The sequence below is a fragment of the Gekko japonicus genome, unplaced genomic scaffold (genome assembly GCF_001447785.1).
Source record: "Gekko japonicus isolate JY-2015 unplaced genomic scaffold, Gekko_japonicus_V1.1 scaffold1260, whole genome shotgun sequence".
NCBI classification, from domain to species: domain Eukaryota; kingdom Metazoa; phylum Chordata; class Lepidosauria; order Squamata; family Gekkonidae; genus Gekko; species Gekko japonicus.
Genome location: NW_015174310.1, coordinates 102,420 through 120,356, shown reverse-complemented (window position 1 = coordinate 120,356; position 17,937 = coordinate 102,420). Strand labels below are relative to the sequence as shown.

Here is a 17,937-nt window from a genome sequence, read left to right as displayed (position 1 = left end):
CCCCGTTTCTTGGTCCACCAATCATGGACTCAGGGGCAGGGGGGAGGAGTGGCATTATTCATCCAGGAGGCTTACTCCTTCAGGGCGCTAGCACCTCCAAGGATCACGGGCATGAAAAGGACATTCCAATAACCTAGGCACTAGAGAATCAATCGACCTAGAGAAACACAAACATGCCTTTTCTGAATAAGGTAACTTAATATATCTAACTTTTATAACCATAGAAGTGTTGGCATTTAATCTTTCAAGAAAACGTCTCTTAAAAGTCATGGGAGTGACAAAAAAGTATATGAATACAAACATCTTGGGGGAGGAATGCCAAAAAACGGAGATGAACAAGTGTGACAACCTTGAGTCACCATGCTAACATGATCAATATCTTTAATACTTTTATTATGATAATAGCCTCCACATTCCAGAGTTCTCTAATCATATATGATGATTAACCATAATCAAGAGCTTTGTGCTAGGAGGACTATAAGAATCTTGCTTCAAAACAGTTAAGTATCCCTCTGCACAAAAAAACAACACATTAAGCTGTAACTTTAAAGCAAACAACCATGTCCTAGCTTCAAGAGATATTTGAGCAAACTCCACAACAGACCTTCCTTTGAACAAAACTCAGAGAAATTATTTAATGATCTTCCCGATCCCACCCTTGCATATGACAAGAGAACTGCATTGTCCACATACGACAAGATTGGAATGCTACAGTTTGGCCTGCAGTAGAACTTAGAGTCCAGTCCAGTAGCACCTTAGAGACTAACAAGATTTTTGGGAGTATTTGGGATATCTGATGAAGGGAGCTTTAATTTTCAGAAACTTATACCCCAGATCCTGCTGGGATTTATTTTAGATTTAAAGATGCTAATTTGCTAAAAATATCAATGCATTCCCTCCCCCCCCCCAAGAGCCACGAACACTGTTTTTGTTTAGCCATGGATTTATAAAATGCACCTGCTTTTTGTAGCTGGAGGAACAGGAGTCCAAAATAAATGGTACGCTTCACATCTTGTTTAGCTTCTGGTGTGGTCATTTGATTCCTGAGAAATGAACACATTCAGCATGTGTAGGACAAATGCTTAACCCTACAAACTGCTGTCAAGCAAACACCAGCTGCAGGGTGAGTTAAGCCAACAGAAACAGGAGTAAAACCAAAACCCCGTGTTCATAGCTGCATTAACACTTAGTAACAGGAATGCCTTGGAGAAACAGAATTGAAGGCTTTGGGTCTTAAGAGAACATGCCCTGAATTCATGACAAGCTCCCTTGAAGCATCCAGCACAGGACTCAGGGTATCTCTTTTTGAATTCGGTTATCTCCCTGCCTCAAATGAATGCTGAATCCATATCGCTGCCTCAGAGATACTTGTCTAAATGGTTTTCAAGGAACAAACAGAATGCCAGGCAGAATGGTCTTCCACTGTGTGCTGTACCGTTTCTAACACTGGCTTGAGCAAGTAAGTTATGGGAAACATCAGGATGTTCTCTGTCTTGTTCTCTGATTGCCAAATTCAGCAGCATGCCAGTGGTGGTGATTTCCAAACTGAAGTGGGCGGCTCAGGTGTGGAGGTAACCCAATGTACCTGAGGTGATTAGGCAAAGGCCCTGTTTGTAGTGAGGGAACACACTGAACCCAATCAACAGCTCAGGTTCATTCTTTCTTTTTATCTAGGTCAATTGGGCAAAATGAACTGATTAGAGAGGAAACAATGGGGATTAGGAGGTGGGGAGTAGGAAAGGGTAGCGAACATATTTCCATGAACACATTTTCATCATTCTAATAGGTGTTTCCCCTTTGAGGCAAGGTAAAGTGAGAGTCTTTATAGTCCGGTCACACGGACATTTAGTGCGGGACTCGCAGCCGATCTCTCCCGCATTAAAGTTTCCTGTCTATATAGGCAATCCCGCCTCCCGCCCCGAAGCCGGCAGAGTCCCGCGGTTTTTGCTCTTTTATTCGCGTTTTTTTGACCCCTGTTGGAACTGGTGTTTTCCCTCTATCTTGCGCTTTATATTAGCTTCTTTGGTATCTGGACATCGATCCGCCGTGATAGCGCTTCCCCCCCTTTTTTTCTTTGTTTCTGGTTAAAGTCATGCGCATGCTCAAACGGGTGCTCACTTTTATTTTGTTTTTTGGGGTTGTTTGTGTGTATGTACGCACCAGCGCCCGAGCGACCAAGCGCCTGTTTAACCACATTGTTTATTGATAGATGAGCGCATGCGCAGGGGGGGGTTTGTTTGTTTTTTAAACCCCGCAATCGCGGGGACGGCGCGGCTGTGTGAACAATTACTCACGCAAGTAAAGCGGGATGCAGAGGGACCGTCTGAACACCATCAAAGCGACATGGATGTCCCGGATGTAATTACTGCGGGAAAACCCGCGCGGCAAGGGGTTTGTGTGACCATAGCCTTTAGTCTTTAGAGTCTGCACACTTAACCGCTACACCAAACTGGCTCTTGATTGTAGTCTGCTTGATTGATCTGCAAGCCCTGAGCTGCCTCCACCACGGGGCAGGGATGCAGTGGCTCAAAAGCCCAGAAGGAAGTTGATGTGGTGGCTTGAAAGCCCTGAGTCTACGGCTGACACCCAAACCCCAAAGTGTGCAATAGGGTAAGTAGATGTGGTAGCTCCAAGCCGAGCTATCCAAACCCCAAAGCATAGGATGATGTATGTAGACATGGTGCCTCCAAGCCCTGACACCCAAACCCCAAAGCATGGAATGATGTATGTAGACATGGTGGCTCCATCCCTGAGTCCACCCTGACACCCAAACACAAACCAGTGTGCAATGACATATATTGAAGTGGTAGTTGGAAGCTCCGAGAAGGAAGTGGATGTGATGGGCACCTTGAAAGCCCTGAGATGGGAGTAGACATGGTGGGTCAAACTCCCTACACTGAAGTAGACATGGTGGGTCAAAGCTCGGAGATGGGAGTAGATATGGTGGGTCAAAGCCCTGAGACAGGAGTAGATGTAGTGGGTCAAAACTGAGATGGAAGTAGACATGGTGATTTGAAAGCTCTGAATCCACCCCCAAACCCCAAAGCATCCTATGACATATGTAGATGTGGTGGTTCCAAGCCTTGAGTCGCCCACTGACACTCAACCCCAAAGTGTACAATGATGAGTGTTGAAGTGGTGGCTGTAAGCCCTGAGAAGGAAGTGGACATGGTAGGTGAAAGCCCTGAGATGGAAGTAGATGTGATGGGACAAAGCCATGACAAGGAAGTAGATGTGGTGGGTCAAAGCCCTGAGATGGAAGTAGACGCAGGGCTGGCCTGTCCATAGAAACAGGTTAGGCAATTGCCTAGAGTGTGCCACCATATAAGGGGGGCTGCGCTGGCCTGCCACCCCGCCCCTCCCTCATGAAAGCACTTCTCAATTCATGCCAGGAGATGCATCACGGCCGCAGGGCCCTGGGCGCCCCCCTTGGGCTGCAGGGAGGGAGAGCAGTGGCACCGGTGGCACCGAGGAGTGGGAGCCACTCTTTCATTAGGCAGCGGATCCCAGCAGAAAGCAGCCACCCTTGCTGCCCAGCCCAGTGTGTTGGACGAGGCGCCCCCAGCGTGCCACATGGTTCCTTCCCTGCATGCCGGTAGTGGTGGTGGGTATGCATCTCCCGCCACACCTTCTCCTTCCCTCCTTCTTCTCCAGCACGGCTGGCCAGCCGCAGCCACCGGGGCATTGAGGTGATGCCGCTGCAAGTGTCCAGCTTTGCAAACCCTGAGCTGCCTCCACCGTGGGGCAGGGATGTCACGGCCGGCTGGTGGGCTCCTGGCGGGATGGGGACAGAGGCGTTGAACTTGGGCTGCTGCTGACAGGAGGGCCTGTCCGGGTGTACCAGGGCCACCTGCCTGCAGGAAGGGTGAATGCTCACTCAGGGTCCCTCGCCCGTCCGGCTGCCTTCTCTGGGGAGGGAGGAGCCTCATGGTGCATCTGCAGTTCTTTCCCGCCCCCCACCCTCCCACCTCACTCCCTCCATTGCAGGGAGGGCTCCACCAGCTTCCTTCCTCTCAGCTCTTCTTTCTTCTCTGGCCGCCCTTTTCTTTCCACCCCCCTTCCCCTCCCCTCCACTGGTTTTGCCCACTTTCCCCCCCTGCACTGATCTTCTCCGACATTTTGCATGGCACCTTGCTTTCTTTGTGTGAACTTAGGCAGATGATCAGGAGAAGGGAGGGCAGGAAGGGACGTGGGAAATCTTGTTGGTCTTGAAGGCGCTGCTGGGCTCGAATCTAGCTGCTCTACTGTCACATAGGAAGCACTCTTAAACTGACTGCTGAAAAATAGCCTGTGCAGCTCCTAGAAGACTTAGCAGGAGTCAACAAGAGAGAATGCTCTTTTGGCACTCAAGTTGCTGGGAATGCTCAATCAATTTGCATGTCTCTCTACAAAGGGAGCTGGAAGAAGTCCTGCTTTTAGTGTGGGGGGGGCCCAAATTAAATATACAAATTTCCTACAATTCATCTGTTTTTGAAAATTGCTAAGATGGGGGGGGGGGCAAGTAGTTAGCCTTGCCTAGGGTGCAAAAAAGTCTGGCATTGGCCATGAGTAGATATGATGGCTTGAAAGCCCTGAGTCTACCCCTCACACTCAAACCCCAATGCATGTTATGACATATGTAAACATGGTGGCTCCAAGCCCTGAGTCCATCTCTGACAGCCAAACCCCAAGGTGTGCAATGGCATATCTTGAAGTGGTGGCTGTAAGCCCTGAAAAGGAAGTAGACTGATGGCTTGAAGCCCTGATAAGTAAATAAACATGGTGGGTGAAAGTCCTGAGACAGAGTAGACACGGTGGGTGAAAGCCCTGAGATGGAAATAGATGTGGTGGGTCAAAGCCCTGAGACGGAAGTAGACATGATGGCTCAAAGCCCTGATAAGTAGACATGGTGGGTGAAAGCCCTGAGATGGAAGTAGTCGTGGTGGGTCAAAGCCCTGAAGACGGAAGTAGAGATGATGGCTTAAAGCCCTGATAAGTAAATAGTCATGGTGAATGAAAGCCCTGAGATGGAAGTAGACGTGGTGGGTGAAAGCTCTGAAATGGATGGTGTGGGGTCTGGAGACCGTCCTATGAGGAAAGGTTGAAGGAGCTGGGTATGCTTAGCCTGGAGAGGTGACAACTGAGAGGTGATATGATAACCATCTTCAAGTACTTGAACGGCTGCCATATAGAGGATGGTGCAGAATTGTTTTCTGTTGCCCCAGATGATCCGACCAGAACCAATGCGTTGAAATTAAATCAAAAGAGTTTTTGACTAAACACTAGGAAGAACTTCCTGACAGTTACAGTGGTTCCTCAGTGAAACAGGCTTCCTTGGGAGGTGGTGGGCTCTCCTTCTTTGGAGGTTTTTAAGCAGAGGCTAGATGGCCATCTGGCCGCAATGCTGATTCTGTGCACTTTGGTAGATCATGTGAGGGAGAGCAGGAAGAGCTGCCTCGGTGCTTAATTCTTGTGACCCTTCCTTACATGCCCAGGAAAATGCCGATCGCCACTTTGGGGTCAGGAAGCAATTTTCTCCAGGCCAGTTTGGCCCCCAGTGATCCTGGAGGGTTTTGGGATTTTTTTTTGCCATTTCCTGGGCATGGAGCATGGGTCACTGGGGGTGCGGGGGGAGGTAGTTGTGAATTTCTTGCATTGTGCAGGGAGTTGGACTAGATAACCCTGGAGGTCTCCTCCAACTCTGTCATTCTAAATAAACCTGGTGGGTCAAAGCCTTGAGATGAAATTAGATGCAGTGGGTCAAAGCCCTGAGACAGAAGTAGGCATGGTAGCTCAAAAGCCGTGAGAAGGAAGTCAATGTGGTGGCCCAAATGCCATGAGTCCACCACTGGCACCCAAACCCCAAAGTGTGACAACCCCCACCCAGGGCTAAAACATGCAGCCAATATACGAAAGATAGATGGAAAGTGGGCACCCCGAGAATTTTGACAGGGACTCTCCAAAGTACCCACATGGCAGCAGAGAGGATGTAATGGATGTGGGTACTCAGCTGAGGCACCCACTAGCTAGATTGGACTCTGAATCATGGTGGCAGTGTTCGCAGCCATGTGGTCTTCATCCATCCTCTGCGCACATGGAACAGAACCATCTTCTAGACAGGGGGCAGGACTGTCCTCTCCTGTGGCCTAGGCCCAACAGTCTGGATGGTGAGGTCTTCCAGGTGGGTGGTGAGGGAGAGGTAACCATGCCAGCTGCTGCAGAGGTCCACGGTGAAATGGACGGTTTGGCATTGTCCTCTGGAAAGCTCCGCCTTGACCAGCACCACTGCAGAGGGATGCATGGTGGGCATGACTCACCAGCTCACGGTCCTCCACAAGGGGACAGAGTACCAGGGAGCCAGGTGTAGCAGCAGCCAGTGAAAGGCTACATCCTCCACAAGGGAGAAGGGTTGGCCACCCACAGCAATAATCTCACTGATAAGGTGAGTAAGTGCTTCCTGAGCCCTCTCCCTTGTGCTTTTGGGTGGCACTGTTGGCATTCCCTGGGAGCATGACCTTGTGGAGGGTGGCCTGCCATGGGGTTCCAACCATGACACCCAGAGCGTGGGGGCCTTGCTTGGATGGGCCTCCTGCTCCCCCTCCACTTGTCCCTGCTGAGAGGGTCCTCCCACTGCCCACCAATCCTTCTTCTGGTGGCAACAAAGTGGGGTGCACCCTTTGCAGGTGCCTGTGGAGAATGGAGGAAAACAGGTGTTGGGTATTTGTGCCCCTGTGAACATGGGTGTGGAATGCTTGGCACTCTGCCACACAGGCGTCACTGGGGAGAGTGCAGGAATGTTTCCACAGGTTGGACTGGGAACGGGGCCCTATGATTTGAGCAGGTGAGACAAGGCACAGCTGCTTTCTGACACCGGGCTGGGAGGCAATACGCAAAAGAGATCTCACAGCAAAATACAAAAACAAGGGAAAGGCTGTGCACAAAAAAACCCTGCTGAAATTGCAAATTGCTAATATATTGATAATAAAGAAATTGCCAGAACACTTGTCTTGGTGGAATGAAATGCAATTAGAATCTATCTATGATAAAGATAAAAAGACTGGCTTTAATGACAAACTAACTGAATTAGAAAAACATTCTTGTATTTTCGGATAATAAACTGATAAAGAAAATCTATACAATTTTGTTAGAGGATCTGCTGGTAGATGAATCAGTTAAGCAAAAAATGATTCTATGGGCCCAAAACGTAGGTCATAATATTATTTGTAGAGAGTGGGACCAGATATGGTCTAAAAACATTAAAATGACTAAGAAATCATATAAAGAAAATATGTATAAGATGTTTTATAGATGGTATATTACACCAGATAAACTTGCTAAGCAGAATGAAAATTGTTCAGATAAATGTTGGAAATGTAAAAATAAGATAGGTACATTTTATCATATGTGGTGGCTTTGCGATGTAACAAAGAGATACTGGAAATGGATCCACTAGATGATGCAAGAGATATTGAGAACTAAAATACCATTTTTGCTGGAAATATTACTACTAAACATATTTCCAAAGGATTTTGATAAAGATGATAGATATTTGATAGTACATTTATCTACTGCAGCAAGAATATTATATGCAAAATATTGGAAACAAATGGAAGCACCAAAGAAGCAAGAATATGTGAATAAACTGTTGGAGACGGATGAAAATGACAAACTGTCATCGTTGATGAGAGGGACAACAGACCCAACATTTCAAAAGACGTGGAAAAAACTGTATGACTGGTATAATATAAATGCATAGTTTAAAGTAATAATATTTTTGGTATTATTAATCTCTTGTAGTTAAATAGAAACTATGGTAAAAAGATAAGAGTATACAGAAACTTAAGCAAACCTATAGAAAGTGATTTAAGAATTTTTTTAAATATGGTAATACAGTAATAAGAAAATATACTGATCTCTTTGTATGTCTTATGTATGTAAGTGGTTGTTTGTTTATATGTTGTATGGAGGTATGTATGTGTAGAATATGAAAAATAATAAAAGTGTACCTATGGGTACTTAAAAAAAAGATAATAAAGAAAGTCAATAAGGTACAAACATACTATATGTACAATCAAATTATAAGAGTCCTTCAATAAAGTATATCAACACTGAATTGTTCCAGAAGTGGTTTGTATAGATTCTGCAACGGCAATCCAACGAAGGTTCCAGATATTGATAACTTTGTTTTGATATTCTTTCTCAAGAAACAATAACTATTATATATTTCATAAGCATCTGAGGTATAGATGGATCAAAAATTTCCTATACAAAGAATATACAGTTCATATAAACAGGCAACCAGTCAAGAAATTCTTCCGGGAGACTACTTCAAAACATCAACTAGCTGGTATTGCCTCTGGATTGCCATGGCAGCCAAGAAATCTGAGGCAGCCCCTGATGAGGTGGATTTCGCATGGACGTTGAAATCTCCCAAGCCTGAAAAAGTGCAATGCCCACCTGGCCACCACCTCTGCAAACCTCAGAAGGGTGTTAGCTGGCAAGCTAGATGGACATTAAATTAGCAAGATACCCACCCTCTCAATGGCACCCCACACTAAGCCGACACATTCAGTACCAGGGATCACTTGTGCAGGAATCCTTTGGAAGGAGAAGAACTCTCGGATGAGGATTGCCAATCCCTTCCCCCCCCCCCAATCCTCCTATTCAAAGTTGATGGAGGACCAAGTAACCTGGAACCATTCATCTTTGCCCACCCAGGTCTTGGTCAAGCCCTCCACATTGAAATTCCCTCTCCAAATAAGCTCCCTGGGTGTAGTGATAATGCTTTTTTTTTTTTTAATCGACCTAAGGTTAAACAGCATCAAGCTCAAAGAGGATGGAAGGCTCTGGACTGCACACAATCATTCCTTGGGATGGGTCAGAAATTAGAAGAAGTCTGAGCACTTTCATATCTCAGAGGTCTTCTAAATCTAAATCTCCTCCCACCACCATGTCTCCCCACCCCCAACCTCACAGGAATTGCCTAGCCACGAAGGCACATCCCAGAAATAACCTTGGCTGCCTCCTCCAGCAGAATAGATGGAGATCTTCCAAGTTATACAAACAATGTAAGCTGACCTAGGAAAACTCCTCATCCCTAGTAAACTTCCCTTCCCAGCTCCAGACAAACCTTTCCTTGCCCCCTCCCACTGTTGCCACTATACTCAGGCAAATTCAAAGATATTCCTGATATTTTGGCAATGCACAATAAGGATTACAGTGTGTATACAAACACACAAAAAAACAAATACACTATAATAAAATGCAAAAATATATAACTGAAAATTAATATGTAGATAGTCATGAAAATATATACTTCAATAAAGAATTAAGCAACAAAACATAATCACGTATACAAGGAATATAAATACCATAGCACAAACTAAAAGTAAGAAAACAGTCAAACAAATGGGATCCAAAAGAATCCAAAGAATCAGTCCAAAGAGATCAGAATGTCAGAAGTCAGGCAGAAGTCACACAAAGATTCCAGATATAAAAGCCTCATTACAGCATACTTCATCATTGGAACTGTAAAATATACAGTCACTATGTAGCCGGACTATAGTTTAAAAATATGTGTTTTATAATAAAATAAGCTTGGCTTGCTTACTTAATCACAGTGCATTATTTAATTAATTGCTGTTACATATGTCAGAATTTTTTCTTGGCAAAAATTTCATTGGGTTCAGAAAAACCAAAGGTCTTCGAAATATTATAATTAAATAAGACGTTCTCAACTTTCCCCCCTGTTTATAATACCTTTAATTTCCACCTCAGTTTTGAGAAAAACTGGTTTCCCATAGAATTCTAGTTTTCTTTCTCTGATGTTCTGTCAAATGAGCAATTTTGGTAGGAGCATTTTTGCTAGAAGCTGTGTAAAAAATTCTCTTTTTCTCAGAAATGTGGGTGTGATCACATGAGCAGTTTGGCCCAACGCAGCCCCCCCTCCCCTCTGGATCAAATGGGTGCAATCTGTTAGCTGAATTTCTCTTTAGGAGAGGCAATTGGAACAGTTTGTTAATCGGGATTCAGGTCAATGTCTACGGAGGATGGGCTGCACCAATACGTTCCCAATGAAGAGACAGAGACAGAGACAGAAGTAAAATTCTCTTTAGTTTACTAAATATCAATCAATGCACACAATAACATACACACACACAAGAACTAAGTAAAAACAGAGACATTTGATAAAGCACTTTCGCATTAGCAGGTTATTCGTTGGTGGGAGATATTTACCTCAGGCGATGCGCGGCTCCTAAAGCTTCCAGCGGGAGGTATTAGGGAGGGAAGGAAAATGTAGAAGTGCGTGCAATCAGACCAGCTGAGAACACATGTACCACTCTAGCTGCAGACTAAGGTGTAAAAGTGAGGCAAGGGTTGGGGACAGGAAGCTGGACTTGAGAGGGAACAGCAGACAGGCAGAGGTCATAGGTAGAGGGAGGAGAAGTGAGCTGGCTGCTCTGTGTTCTAAGTTTTAAAGCTGCTTGCGAGCAAGAGGGGGTGGGCTCAGGCAGCTTACACCAGGTGGCCCTACCCTACAGGTTTGGGATTGGCTGAGGGGTCAATTTCCAATCTATTGATTAACTAAACCGTTGGTACCTGGGAGCAGGAAAAGAGATACGTGCTGCGGCAACAGTAGCGCTGACTCATCTCTAGCCATGTGGATACTCCATGTGGACTAGCAGTCTGTCGGAGGGGGAATTCTGAAATAAGCCTCTCATGTGTAGACTGAGTGTCTGGGCTAACTAATGAGTTTTCTCTGTTTGCTGTAAACCTTGTGTTTGCACACTCCTGATAAGCCGGAGACACCGAGACACCTCTGGAACGATGTTGCTTCAGCAGATTATCAACCTCAGCTGGCATCTTCTTCTCTGGGTGCCCTCGAGTTGAACTCTTTATGACACAGTCTCTTTTTATTAGCCCTTTGCATCAAGCTTTATTCATATAACACAGTCCAGAAATAGCCCAATATAAAACGTCTGAGCTAACAGTTCCCCCCTTTGTGGACCTATCGACGTCTAGAGATATGGTCCACACATGTACATTAGCAGGATCGTTGGCTAGAACGGATGAAATCCTCAGGCATCGGCAGCTGGGTGTCAGCAGTCGGGTTGCGATGTCATCTGGAACTCCTTCCCCATTCCCAGGTTCCCTAACTACGCTATCAGGGAATGGTGTGTGTGTGGGGAGAGCTAACCTAAGCCAAATTGGTTTTGGCTGGAAGTGGCTTATGCATGAGCCAGAGGTAAATGCTTTAAAAGTTTTAAAATCAGGGTGCAATAAAATATATTTTTGCGCAATCAAGCTCAATAACAATTCAAAGTGATTTTTGCTTTTTACTTTTCTCTATCGTATATATATATATATATACATATATATATATATATATATATATAACACATGTTATCAACTGAACATATAAAAATGTACAGAACTGGTATTTAATAATAAAAATAAAACCGCATGCAGTAACTTTAATACACACACAACAAGTTAACTTTAAATGAGGTTCTTCGTATTATCTGGAATGAGAGAAGAACAACAACAAGCATATAAAAACTTAAAACATCACGGCGCTGGCTGGGCAGCCTCGACTTTGTGCTGCTGAAAGTGGCTGAGCGCATTTTCAAACAAGCCGTGAATCGCAGACAAGTCTGGTTTCCAGATTGCCCAGAAAAGTATAGTGCCGATTATAAGGCAGAATAAACATATGTACAATATAAACAACATTTTCCGTAGGTGCGGGCTTTTGCTTTCTCTCCCGGGAAGCGATTTGGCCGTGCTCCGGGGGTGAGCGGGTGTTCCGCTGAATAGTCTCTTGGGCTTGAGGGAAGAACTGGGGCGGTTAAGGCTTTTGGGCGTCTTTGGGGTTCTTCGGACGGCTCCGGGCTTAAATGAAAGCAAACGATTAGTCTCGGTAATTTATGGTCAGCTTCGGCAAGGCTCGGGGTTGCCAGCCGAGAGAGAGAGAGAGAGAGAGGGAGATCTGCATAACCACCCCCCTTTGAGTCCAGAGCACTATGGGTACTGAACTCAAAACGAGTCTCTGTAATCTGGACAGTGAGCCAGGGCCATGACTCGGTTCCTTCAGGATAGACATCATTATCGGCTTCCCTCTCTGTTGAGAGGGATGGAAGGCTCTGGTGCAGTCCGCAGCTCGAACCCGGGGCCTGTGACACTCAATGTGTGTGCAAGCTATGGGTTCGATGTACAGTCTGCATCAGCCTTGATTTTTAAGCGAGGGCCATAGCGCTCCAGAGGGAATGATATCACTGTCGTGCCTCTTTTAAAACCTAGGGGGTCCCCATCAATGGGATCCCCGCTTTGTCAAGTGAAAAAATAGATAGAGCGAGGGGGGAAAAAAGAGAAAGAAAAAAAATGAAAATGGAAAAAAAAAGTTCCCCCCCTTGCCATTGAATAAATGAACCATTCCAGCCTTCAGTCCTAATAAGGAATGGGTGGTCACTTAGGGCTGGGGATCTCTCTGTATGCAAATCAGTTTTCCCAAGGCATGCAGGGTACTTGCCTTGTTTGTTCATATAAAAATTAATTAAAAATAAATGCAGCATATTTCTTCAAACATTGTTATAGCGTTTTATGAGTTATTTTTCCAGTAGAGTTGAGCGGTTGACTTTTTATGCTAAGTAGGACTGTCACCCTCATCTGTAGAGCAAAAGAAAAACTTGAGGACTTGGGTTTTGGGAAGGTCGATTTTAAGCTCCTGGCCTTCGGGCCTACAGGGTTCGCCGGACTTAGGCACTCTTCCTCCACTGTCGGGAGGAAGACTTACACGCCTAGTCTTGGTGGGACTGTGCATCGAACCCGTAACCTGCCCACACTTTGCCCCTCATTTTGTGCAAAAAGATCTTATGCAACTGGTGGAGGCATTGTACAGTCAGGTCCCAAGCTCCTGGTTCGATTCCCAAACTACCTCAGGGCTCTTCAGCCCTCCTATTGTTGTATAAAAATAGAAAAGAAAAATCCGAAAAACTGTAAAAAGAGACTTCCCCTTGAAAAACAATGGGGAAAAGGAGAGGGGGAACTAAAAAAAGGTAGCAAGTTTCAAGACACAAAATTTTTTTTTATCACACCAGGTCTCGAACTGCCGCCCTGCCGATCCATTGTCTTGGCAGCATGGTGCCTCAGCCTCTTGAGCCACCACAGTTCTTTGGCTTTAGACTAGAGTCAGTTAAGATGCAAAGGAAACCTCAACCCATGCGCACATACAATACAACGTATAAGACGGTAAGACATAATACAGAAGGGAGCTGAGGGAAGACAGAAGGGAAACACAGGAGGGGGCATGGGGGAACACAAACACAATAATCAAGAAGCAGCCAGGCTTTTTTCCTGCATCATGATAACAGAGGGATGGTGCAATGGGGTGGTCATGCTTTGAATTTTTCTGGTTTGAGATCTCACCCATAATGCCAGGCCTATCAGGCTGATTAGACATATGATTTGAATTCCCACTATGATTACAATGGGATGGAGCATTAAATTAAATATTCCGGTTGCTTTTTCGGACCATCCAAGCAACGTCTCCCAGAATGAATGTTTTGACGAATCTTTAATATCTGTGGTGAGATCTGCAATTTGGGCTCCATTGTGTTTCACAACTAAGGCAGCCTGTTCTCCTGCATTTTCTAATTTTGCAGTTTGTGCTGCAAGTCAGGGTGTCTTAACAATTCTTTGATGACCTCTAATCCCATTCCCAATGGCACTGGGGAAACGTTGTCATACAGCTGAGGGGAGAGATGCATTTCATGTCTGACCCAAACTGGGGTCTCAAAATTGAAATCACACCCTTCTATTGTAGATACATCACAAAAACATCTATTGATTTTGGTTAGCATGGGTTGCATGTAAGCTTTATTGATATGAATAAAGGGGCAACTGGTTCTGATGCAGACACATGCCCTGCCAATGTAAATTACTACAGAAGTGTTTTCTTTAACAGCATCAAATTTGCAAACTGCTTCTGTTCCTTTAAGGGGTGTCTCGCAAGGGTGGTGTTTTTCCAATGCACTGTCTTCACACAGAAAGCCTAAATTTTCTCTATGCTTGCAACCTTCAACATTAATGGTTTGCCATCCTGTAGAAGTGACCCTTGCCCACCTTTGGCTGTTTCTAGCATACAAAACGGTTTCTGCGTCAGCCTGCAGACCAAGAGGAACCACGGGAAATACCAGAAAAGTTTCTTCGGCACTGGCAGTCATTATAATTAATTCTAGGTTTTGGCTGTCCTGATGATATGTAGCATTTGCTAGCATCCACCAATCTGACACCTCTGTCTCTTTTTGAGTGACATTCCTCTTAAGGAGTTCTCTGATTTCTAGAGGGATTTTCCCTGCCATGGCTTGTGTAATGATGCTAGTAGCTGTGAGCATATTTACGGTGTGCATCTGCATACAGGCTAGCGCACGGGAAACATTTCTTTGAAGAGATTGAACCTCTTTTACCAGGATATTGAAATCTTGTTCCATAATATGTTCCCAAGTTACAAGAATGGGGTTGGCAACTTGTTGCATATCAGATAGCACATGAAAGGATTGTGATATAGGTATGGCCAAATTATATATGTCTGTTCCTATTTTAGAAGCATTTACTAGCGTCCACCAATCTGACACCTCTGTCTCTTTTTGAGTGACATTCCTCTTAAGGAGTTCTCTGATTTCTAGAGGGATTTTCCCTGCCATGGCTTGTGTAATGATGCTAGTAGCTGTGAGCATATTTACGGTGTGCATCTGCATACAGGCTAGCGCATGGGAAACATTTCTTTGAAGAGATTGAACCTCTTTTACCAGGATATTGAAATCTTGTTCCATAATATGTTCCCAAGTTACAAGAATGGGGTTGGCAACTTGTTGCATATCAGATAGCACATGAAAGGATTGTGATATAGGTATGGCCAAATTATATATGTCTGTTCCTATTTTAGAAGCATTTACTAGCGTCCACCAATCTGACACCTCTGTCTCTTTTTGAGTGACATTCCTCTTAAGGAGTTCTCTGATTTCTAGAGGGATTTTCCCTGCCATGGCTTGTGTAATGATGCTAGTAGCTGTGAGCATATTTACGGTGTGCATCTGCATACAGGCTAGCGCACGGGAAACATTTCTTTGAAGAGATTGAACCTCTTTTACCAGGATATTGAAATCTTGTTCCATAATATGTTCCCAAGTTACAAGAATGGGGTTGGCAACTTGTTGCATATCAGATAGCACATGAAAGGATTGTGATATAGGTATGGCCAAATTATATATGTCTGTTCCTATTTTAGAAGCTTTGTTAGCTAACACCTCCAGGCTGGCTGAGTTCATAACGGAAATTCCAGTTCCCACGGGGGCAAGCCAATCTGTGATGCTCTGTCTGGGGCGGTTCAGAAATTCCTCTGTCCTCCACAGACTGAGCCAATTTTCCCAGCCTTGCTTAAAAGGTTGGAGGTATGGAGCACAGAGCTGCTGTATCCATGGAGCCTTCAATGGATTTGAAGGTATTTCCAACTGCTTCGTATCTATGGTGACATGTCTGACATGCATCTGCGGGTACAATAATAATTTTCCCTGCTGATTGTATTTAATAATATGTGATCCAACCACAGGGTCGGTTAAATTACGAAGGCTCTCTACATCTTGTATTAAAGGATTAAAACTGATGGTGGTTTTGTTCACCTGTCCGATTGTAAGAGTATAATTTCCCATTATGTGCATTGTGTCAATAACCAATATTCCTAAGATATTGAATTTGCATTCTGTGTTCTCTGGCGTGCATGGGGTTATCAACCTCAGCTGGCATCTTCTTCTCTGGGTGCCCTCAAGGTGAATTCTTTATGACACAGTCTCTTTTTATTAGCCCTTTGCATCAAGCTTTATTCATATAACACAGTCCAGAAATAGCCCAATATAAAACGTCTGAGAGAACAAGCCACACAGCCACATCTGTTAGGCATTCCCCAGGCATACTCATCCTGTCATAGGGCAACTTGGAGCTGGGTTAAAAAGGCATCACATCACAAGTGATATTTTTGGTTCCCCGTGCATTCATTGTGCTTGGCTGGATGTCTGAACATGGGAGAGTATGTACAGAATAGAGCTGGCAGTCTGAACCTGCAGATCCGTTCTTGCCAATAGGGAGGGTTTTAATTTTTTCCCACTATGTGCAGTGCACTCCATGGCTGAGGCACTGCAGTAATGTGGATGCTTGACAATGGGATGTCTGAAGGGGTTACCCACAGCAGTCTGGATGATATGCCCCACAACACTTTAAATTGGTGCAATTAGAGGCAGCACAATATCGCACCAAGCCGCCAGTGTGACCACATCAATTGTTTATGAAATGCAGTATTCCAGGTCAGAAAACTCCACGCATTACATTAAATTAAGGGTGGGGGGAGAAGCTAAGTGAGTTTTTTAACAGCTTCCTGCACTTTCCCCCTCCCCAAAAACCTAATCTAGCATCTGAAAGCCGTTAAATTGGAACATGCTGAAGAAATACTTACTGGGGTATGAGCTGCATATATCACAAAGCCTATCTTAGTGTCTTCCATTTGTGATCCCCAGTCTTATATCCATTCTTACTTATATCCAGTCTTACTCACTGTACAGTTTACAGACAGCCACATCCACAGTTACCACCACCCAAAAGAGCCACATGATTGTGTGTCCCATGCATTACCCTGAACACACACTAGGGGTGTGCAAAAAAAAATTCGACCCATTCAGATTCAGCGGAATCGGGCAGAATCAATTTCGGCTGGCAGTAAGACTCCCGCATGTCAGTTTCATCAGTAAGAGCCCGGAGTCTTTTGGCCAGCCGAATGTCAATTTCAGCCCCATTATATCCTATGGGCCATTGAAGTCAATGGCAAAAACATAGGTATATTCTGGGGGCTGGAGGGGAGGGGGCTTGAGGGAGAGACTCCAAATTCACAGGGTAGCTGCTGGAGCCTCTCCCCAAGATATCAAGTTACTGTTTTCCCACCATAGAGAACAATGGAGGGGATAGGGGCAACCTGTTTGGGGGCCTGTAGAATTGGACCCCCTGGTCCAATGTTCTTCAAACTTGGTTGGTATCTTGGGGAGAGGCTCCAGCAGCTACCCTGAGAGTGTGGAGCCTCTCCCTCAAACCCCCTCCCCTCCAGCCCCCAGAATATACCCTATGTTTTTGCCATTGACTTCAATGGCTCATAGGATATAATGGGGCTGAATTGCCACTGAAATTCAGTGGCAATTCGGCGGCAAGCTGATTCAGATCAGAGAATCTGAATCGGCCTGCAGCAGCCCGAAAGGGTTCCGAATGGGCCATTTTCGGGGGTGTATTCGGTTTGGATGAACCGAATGCACATCCCTAACACGCACGCACACGCACGCACACGTCTATCTACTACTGTTAAATATACTACTGTCGATTTTTGAAGTTACCAGATGACAGCTGGGCCTGTAGGGTTGCCTATCCATCCACCCCCCTATGGTTGTCAGCTAGGCTGCAAGTCGATGCCTCGGATGTTGCCATTGGGGGGCAATACTGCAGGAGGGGTCAGATGGGCGGCTTTGCCCCTTAGCATATGTCTCCAAAAAGTTCAGTGCGACATAGCAGAACTGGGTGGTTTGGGATAAGGAAGCCGCAGCCATCAAACTGGTTCTGACCCCTTGGCTGCATCGGTTGGAGGGGGACAAGTCCCTTTTGAAGTGTAGACTGATCATAAAAACCCAGAAGCCTTGCACACCCCTTGAAATCTCAATGCAAAGCAACTCTGGTGGGCGGAATTTTTCTCTAAGTTCCGCTTCACCCTCCATCACTTCCCCGGAAAAGCCAACTCCCTGTCGGATGCCTTGTCACGCCTCCCCCAGCACGCCAGTCAGAGGGAGGAAGTGCTGGCCTGCAGTCAGGCGAATGTGGGAACTGGTGGGGGGGAGCCATGGATTGCCAAATTCAAGGTGGCATTCTCTGAGGCAG

General features: G+C 45.3%; 1 protein-coding gene across 1 annotated transcript in view; it reads left to right on the top strand.

The window, feature by feature from the left end:
* CD36 (CD36 molecule) overlaps positions 1-7,593 on the top strand; it is a 100,115-nt gene extending 92,522 nt beyond the window's left edge. The window contains 1 exon segment of the mRNA XM_015424134.1: positions 7,554-7,593. The gene's annotated coding sequence lies outside the window, so the exon portion shown is untranslated.
* The last annotated feature ends 10,344 nt before the right edge of the window (positions 7,594-17,937 follow it).